At 44.9% G+C, this 7104-nt stretch overlaps 2 long non-coding RNA genes across 4 annotated transcripts; one reads left to right on the top strand and one right to left on the bottom strand.

Annotated features, from left to right (window-relative positions):
- Positions 1–542: 542 nt before the first annotated feature.
- LOC123094978 (uncharacterized) lies at positions 543–3171 on the bottom strand. 2 transcript variants are annotated; one of them, XR_006446065.1, is made up of 5 exons: positions 2906–3171; positions 1993–2801; positions 1775–1853; positions 1005–1068; positions 543–936 (listed from the first exon to the last, which is right to left on the bottom strand). It is a non-coding gene; the product is annotated as an uncharacterized lncRNA (long non-coding RNA). The 2 variants fall into 2 exon arrangements; XR_006446064.1 differs by having other exon boundaries at positions 2087–2801.
- A 337-nt stretch (positions 3172–3508) lies between these two features.
- On the top strand, positions 3509–5563 carry LOC123092695 (uncharacterized). Of its 2 annotated transcripts, XR_006444805.1 has the most exons (4): positions 3509–4080; positions 4194–4563; positions 4726–5192; positions 5287–5563. It is a non-coding gene; the product is annotated as an uncharacterized lncRNA (long non-coding RNA). The 2 variants fall into 2 exon arrangements; XR_006444804.1 differs by having other exon boundaries at positions 3509–4563.
- Positions 5564–7104: the final 1541 nt, after the last annotated feature.

Below are 7104 nucleotides of genomic sequence, written 5' to 3'. Positions count from 1 at the left end.
TAGGGTCGCACTATTCGTCATCCTGGGTGAGGAATACTTATTTCTCACCCCAGCCTATCTCCCACATCCACAATTCAAAACATAAGAAACAAAAACATGTGGGGTAAAATTACTGTTTGAAGAAGGAACCCGTCTCTATCCCGTAAAGCAAAAGGAGCACCGTAATATTACCTCATGCATGCATCGATGTGCCAGTATAGAAAAGCCGCCCTAAGATTATGAAAAGAGTTTTGAGTCGAGGAAGTAATCTGGCCCATCTTGCTAGTGACGTGTTCCTGATTTGTTTAGATATAAGGCTGCATTCCAATATTCCAGGTATTTTACGTCTTGATCTACTACTATTTCTATTGGACTGAGTACACCGGCTGTAGCACGGAAATATGTTACTCCTAATTGATTTAACTAATATAGGCAGTTTTGTGTACTCCGGCTGCACTATGTCAATTCTGCACGAGGCATTTTTGGTAAACATAAGAAACATAGGCCATTAATTCATTCTGTACACAAGGCATTCTTGATAACCACGGAGTAACAATGTGGTGTCATAAATATATTCCATGTAGTGGTTTCAGGAAATATCTCACTAAAACAAATTCCAGCCTTGAGATTACAAATAAAATTCGTCCTGATACAATTGAATGCCACTTAGCAGTAACTAACCAACAGCATGAAAATTTCAGAAATCACTATTACAAAATTGCTGCTGAACTTGAATACTAACTACTGCGGTACTGCTGAACTTGAAACTAAGTAACCGTCGAACTTGATCTTAAATTAGCTTAACTTGCAGGTGACCAGAGATCTCCCATCAGCTTCATCTGTTCACCAATCTCTCTAGGACCCCAGCGACTAAAACATTCTTATCCACGGGCTGGAAGCAACATAGTATCCTATTAATTGTACGGTAGCATTGAGGTCCACTTTTCTTCTCACAACCTGGATTTTGCTACTAGTTATTTGTAAAAGATGTTTTGAAATTTCAATTTAAAACTACACGTACATACCATAAATACCAAGACGCTACTCTTTATCCATCATACATTAGCCAGCAACCACTTGAACGGATACCTGAAAAACAGAATATTTTCAGTTCTCGTAAGTATAAGAACAAACATGTAGAGGACACCAACACACAAGCACATATAACACTTTAGGATTAACAGGATTTCAATACCCTAAACTGGTAACAATGTCGAAATCAAAGATATCGCAGAGGGATTTTGCATGTACCAAATTCATCAGAATCACATGAACCAATAATACGATGTTGCAGGTATGAATCAAAAGTACACAGAAACAAAACAAAAAGGCAAAACTCTGTAACTATTGTTTCAATGCACACTAAACTATTTTCCTATCTTGTAGAGCTATCCATTCAAATATGGCTATTCACACCAAAATACGAGACTAGTGCTTTGAGTTGTAGTCACCATGGGACTTGAGTTGCTTAGTTGCTTAAACAGTCTACTATACTCACCATTACTAATTGAAAATTTGATTGTAAGGCAAAGCAACCATATCACTAAAGACACGAGGACAAGTAATTCAGAATTTAATAAATATATAGACTGCTAATTTATGTCGATCATTATTGCCAAACAATCTATGGTGCCTTTTTTTTTCTTGCAGATTGCTAAGTAAAATGGCAGGCAAGCAAATTTAAGTGGCTCCAAATTTGCATCTATAATGAAAGATATGTATATGTGCGAGAGTAGCGGGCATTCAAATATAAAAGACTGTATCAATAACAAGCCACCACGGCAAGGATACAGACCCCAACGTGCAGCTCAACTTTTCATTTGATATTCAGCTTTAAGGCACTTCCCTTATTATTCTGAACATCACCAGCCATCCTACAAACAGACAGAGAATTAGCATAAGAATCAAGAAGCAGAACATAATTTCCAACTGAGCCATCTCCTCTGGCAAAATATGAATCATTGCGAAGGTGAGATGGCCTTTAGAAGAGCAAAAGAAAAATTAGTTTCACACCATGACACCACGATCAGTACAGTTCAGCAGATTTAGAAGCTAGTCAGGCCTTATTCGCCCCAAATCATATTCAGGATAAGCAATCAACACGTACAGTTCTTCATTTCTGCAATAGATAGTGGAGGCTTGTCGGCATAGATTGTTGATGTCTTAGCACGACCTGAATCTTGTTCAGCATACCTCTTTCTTATCTAGAAATCCGAGGTATATCTGAATAAAAGAGAAAATAGGAACAACATGACCAGTCCAGTAAAGAAACAGACCCTTCAGTGAGAAGTAATTGCTTCACTTGAGCACCCAGAGTAAAGCTCAGGAAATCTTAAAGAGCAACTGTTCTCAAGTATTTGATTACCTATCTCGACAACAATTTCTCAGATCAATTTCCACGCAATTGCCTATAGCATTTGTAATAGCTTTCTTATGTCAAGTAATAACAGATCGATGATTCTACCAGCAAATTACTAATTAAAGAGGTGCTTCTTGTATGTATGTATAGAGAATTCACTTTGGTATTTTTATACTAGCGAATAAACAAATGGTTATGATGGCACAACCAATTTATGTACAACTAAAATATTCCAAAAATTTTACCAAGGAAATCTCAGGAATCATTTTGCAACCATGGATACATGGTGCACTCATCAAAAGCCTATCTAAAATATGGTTGTATAAAATTATGTGAACAGGTCAGATCGGGAAGAGATCAGAAAAGAAACATGGATGTAGATTAGCGAGCCTGGATGAAATTGTGGGCGGACGTGGCATTGCTTCTGGACATACGCGGCGAGCCGCAAGCATGACCTTCATCCCTGCAAGGCAATCATTCAGATCTAGCAGGGTGAGCAGGGGACGGACGGGAACAGAGAGATGAAGAGGGAGGGAGCGTGAGAAAAGTGGAGAACCTGTGCCTTACCCGGCTGTCGAGGACATAGTAAATCTGGCTTGGTGATTTGGGATTGCTCGCCGGCGCAGAATCGTTGTATGCTCTGTCCCCGCCGCCGCTGTCGGCCTCCCAGTCGCACAAGAGGAAAGGGGGAGATGGGAGTGATGGACATGGGAGCGAGGGAATCATCCGATGAGAATTCTCTGCGGACTACCTCGCCGTCGAGCCCTCCGCCAATCACCGCCCGCTTGTCGGCGTTCAGACGAAACCGCTCCCATCTATTAATTAACTGAAAAAAATGTATGGGGTGGGTGGGCTAGCTCCTAATCCCCGTGACCTTCCAGCGTCAACGTAAAATTACGGCGGCACAATCAATTTTGGCTATAATTTTACATCGGTTTGTGCTGGGTTAAACCAAACAGTGATCGACTGACCAGGGTGAAGAATTACTTATTCCTCACCCAGGGTTTTAAATAGAGTTTCTATATATATATATATATATGATGAGTCTATTATGATAACATTCTTAGGACCCTTATTCTGCTAACACCTAACCTTATTCTGCTAACATCCCACGTACCGTTGTAACTACAAAGTAACCACCGAACTGGGCGTGCCAACAACAAAAAAACACCCACCTTATCTGTTCGGGCACCAACTCCCCTATCTCCTGTGCACCTCCGTCCACTCCCCACGAGGCCACGACCACCATCTTCTACCCCGCCGCCGCATAACCTCCACCTCCCACCCCGGCACCACACGACCTCCTTCCCCACGCCGCCTCGCCTCCTCCTCCTCCCGGCTGGCGCCGCCCCGCCTCCTCCTCCTCCCGGCTAGCGCCGCCCCGCCTCCTCCTCCTCATGACCGGTGCCTACCCGCCTCCTACTCCTCCCGTCCGGCGGCGCCCTGCCTCCTCCTCCTCCCATCCGGAGCCGCCCTGCCTCCTGCTTCTCCCGTCCGGCAGTGCCCTGCCTCCTCCTCCTCCCGTCCGGAGCCGCCCCGTCTCCTACTCCACCCCTCTGGCGCCGCCCCGCATCTCCCCCGCGCGCCTCTGACGTGCAACGCCGCGCAGCAACGGCCCCGGCCCCTCCCCGCTCCAGCCACGGCCACTGCCCCGCCATCCGTGGTGCTCCGACGCCGCCCCACCTCATCCAGCTCAGTCGCTACCCCTGTGCAGCTCGGTCGCGGCCCGCGTCTTCGTGCAGGTTTGTGGGCCACCACTTTCCTCTGCTGGCCTCCCTCATCGTCAGACACAACGCCGCAACCTCCAACCTCGAGCGTCCTCTCCTCCCCATTGATTGGTTTTTTGCTTTTTCAGAATTCACTTGGGCACATTGATGTAGTTCTGTTTGGGCACCAGTGCAGTGTGGATGGATGTCTAGTCACTCGGCGAAAGTTCTTGCAGCCGGTGGCACGAGGCTCGTGGTCCGATGTGTAGTGCAGTGCAGTGTTATTTGCCCTCCGCACTGAAGTTCGCCGGCAGATGTGTTGACCCCCGCGGCGCCATGCAATCTAGTACGTGGGTGCACGCAGCACGCCCTACCGGCACCGTGCAGTCCAAAAGTGTCGGTGCAAGCAGCACGCCACCCATTCCCAAGCCAATCTCTCTTCCTCCCCACACACGTGCCAAACGCTCTCTCACACAACAATGGCGGATGAGAAGCTCGCCAAGCTGCGCGAGGTCTCAGGTAATTTCTTTGTGCTGCATCAGAGATGGTTCTGCTCCCGTTCGTCATCCATGGTGTCGATCTTGTCAGTGCAATCTCGCGACGGATGGGTTCTATTCATCCTTTCCAGCGAGTTCTACAACGAGCAGCTACTATCGCTCACTAACTTCCCGCACAACGCAGTGTGGCAGGGCGACAGATGCAGTGCGGCAGGGCGACGGATGCAGTGCGGCAAGGCGACGGGTGTAGTGTGGCACTCACGGCAGCAGCGAACCCACTGAACCTATCGAGTGGATGAGAACGATGAATCGCTGCAGAAAATGGAAGGTCCCATCCATCAGTTCTTGCATCTTTGTGATGTTTTTCTAGTGATCTAGTCTATGTAATACTAGCATCTGAAGAACTTTTGAAGCAGAAGGAACAACCTCTGAAAATGCAAGTTCGGAGCTCTGAATATGTGTAGCAGTACAACAACCCTCCTTGGATGTCCGGGCTCAGCATGAAGCAGGTTAACATGTAAACACGCATGGTGTAGTCTTGTGCGACAACGCGTTCAATTAAACAGCAAAAAACGACATGCAGTTGGCCGGCCCATGCAGTTTGGTGTGCGAGCAAAAACATCAGCGTGGAGTTTAGTGTTTAATGCCATGGTTCGCTACTCTCATTAGTACACTCATGGATGGAAATCTTCAGTGCACTGCAATTTGCTATCCGTTGTTCTTACGGTTCAGTTTGCTTTTGCAGGAGATGGGGAAACAACAACAAAAATGTGAACTCCGCCTCCGCGATGCCTCGGCTCACACTGCCACTGGACCTATTTTTACCATCAGACTCACCGGGCCATCGCCGACTCCCCAAGCAGTACACTTCCGTACTGTCAGCACCGGCTAGAGCAACGCTCCGATTTTTTTCATTCACTTTTTTTTACATACTGAAGGACATCTGTGTTAATTGCAAAAGTTGCCCACTTTGGCAGAACAGCTGGAAAAAAGAAAACTACAATGCAGTGCACTTCGAGGGACTCCACGGCCCACTTCCCGTAAAAAAAGTTTTTTCCCAATTTATGAAGTACGCTTTGGCTCTTTTCAAATAAACATGCAGTTTACACTCCTCCTCCCTCGTCCAAATAGGTTAATCAAATGGAAATTAAAAAAACAAAAAATAGGTTAAATAAAAAAGAAATATAATAAAGACCAAAAAAGATGAAGCTCACTAGCTCTCACCATGCAGCTCGGATGCATTTATAAAAAAAAGTAAAAAAACGACAAAAAAATGATATGGTTCAATGTGTCACTTAGAATTGTGTTGCGTTTCACTTTTCCTCTTGATGTGGTTCACTTGGCCTCATCCCAGCGGTCCCCTCTCATTCATAAAAAAAGAACTCATTTATAAAAATAAAATAGAAAAAGAGTGCAAGAACCATGCAGCTCGCTTGCCCGTCTAATGAAGTGCGATTTTCAGTCTGAAGCAGTGCGGTCGGCCGTATGATGTTGTTCATCCCGTAAGTGCAAAAAAAATGTTACGAACGCAAAAAAAAAGTAATGCGGTTCACTTCTTGATAGTGTTAGGTTCATTTACACTCGATGTGATGTGCACTCTACTTTCTCGTTCTTGAAAAAATTACGTTTGAATAAAAGAAATCATGAAGTTCTCTTACTCGTATGATGCAGGGCGGTTTTTTGTTCGATGCAGTGCGGTGTTCAGTCGGATGAAGTACCCACGTCAATTTGGGTGTCGCGAAAAACAGTGTCCGCATTTCGGTAAATTCGAAATTCCTCTTAAACCGTAAAGAATTAGAGAGAGTGTTCTACATGAAAGAGTTGCGTATCGTCGATATCTTTCCAACGGCCTATTGTTTGAATCATTCCGCCCAGTGGTTTGCAAAAATTTCGTGAAAAACGGCCGCTGCCACTCGTCGTCCGCCGCGCAATTTTCAAAATTAACTTAAAACCGTAAGGAATCTCAAAAATATTTCAACATATGAAAGTTGCACCTCGTTTGTAGATCTCCAACGGCGTATCACACGCCTCGTTTCGACAAACGGTTCAAAAACTGGAACGAAAACAGTACCGAAAATATAAAAAAACTTGAAAAACAGAACTCCGCGATTTAGTAATTTTGAAACTGCTCTTAAACCGTAATGAATTAGAGAAATTTTTATATATGAAAAAGATGCACCTCGATGATATCTATCCAACGCCGTATCATTTGCTTCATTCCGACAAGCGGTTTAGAAAAAAACGCGAAAAAACGCTCGCTGCCACTCGTCATCCGCCACACCATTTTCAAAACTGCTCTTAAACCGTGTGGAATATCGAAAAGTGCTTAAACCGCATGCAGGGTATATTCTGCTAATGGTTATTCTGCTAATATTAGCAGAATACCGGGCCCCCTATACCCTGCATGCGGCCCGAAAAAATGTATGGGTCTGCTGTGTGATTTGTTCAAATCCCAAAAGCACAAGTTCGATGGGGCACCAACTGCATCAGTAACATTACAAACTGAACATCGTACACCCGCGGACAGGTTAAAGACGTATGATGTCGGGAACGCAACTTCGAG

Source organism: Triticum aestivum, chromosome 4B, assembly GCF_018294505.1.
Source record: "Triticum aestivum cultivar Chinese Spring chromosome 4B, IWGSC CS RefSeq v2.1, whole genome shotgun sequence".
NCBI lineage: Eukaryota > Viridiplantae > Streptophyta > Magnoliopsida > Poales > Poaceae > Triticum > Triticum aestivum.
Note: the sequence above shows the minus strand (reverse complement) of the source record. Positions and strands in the feature narration are given on the sequence as shown.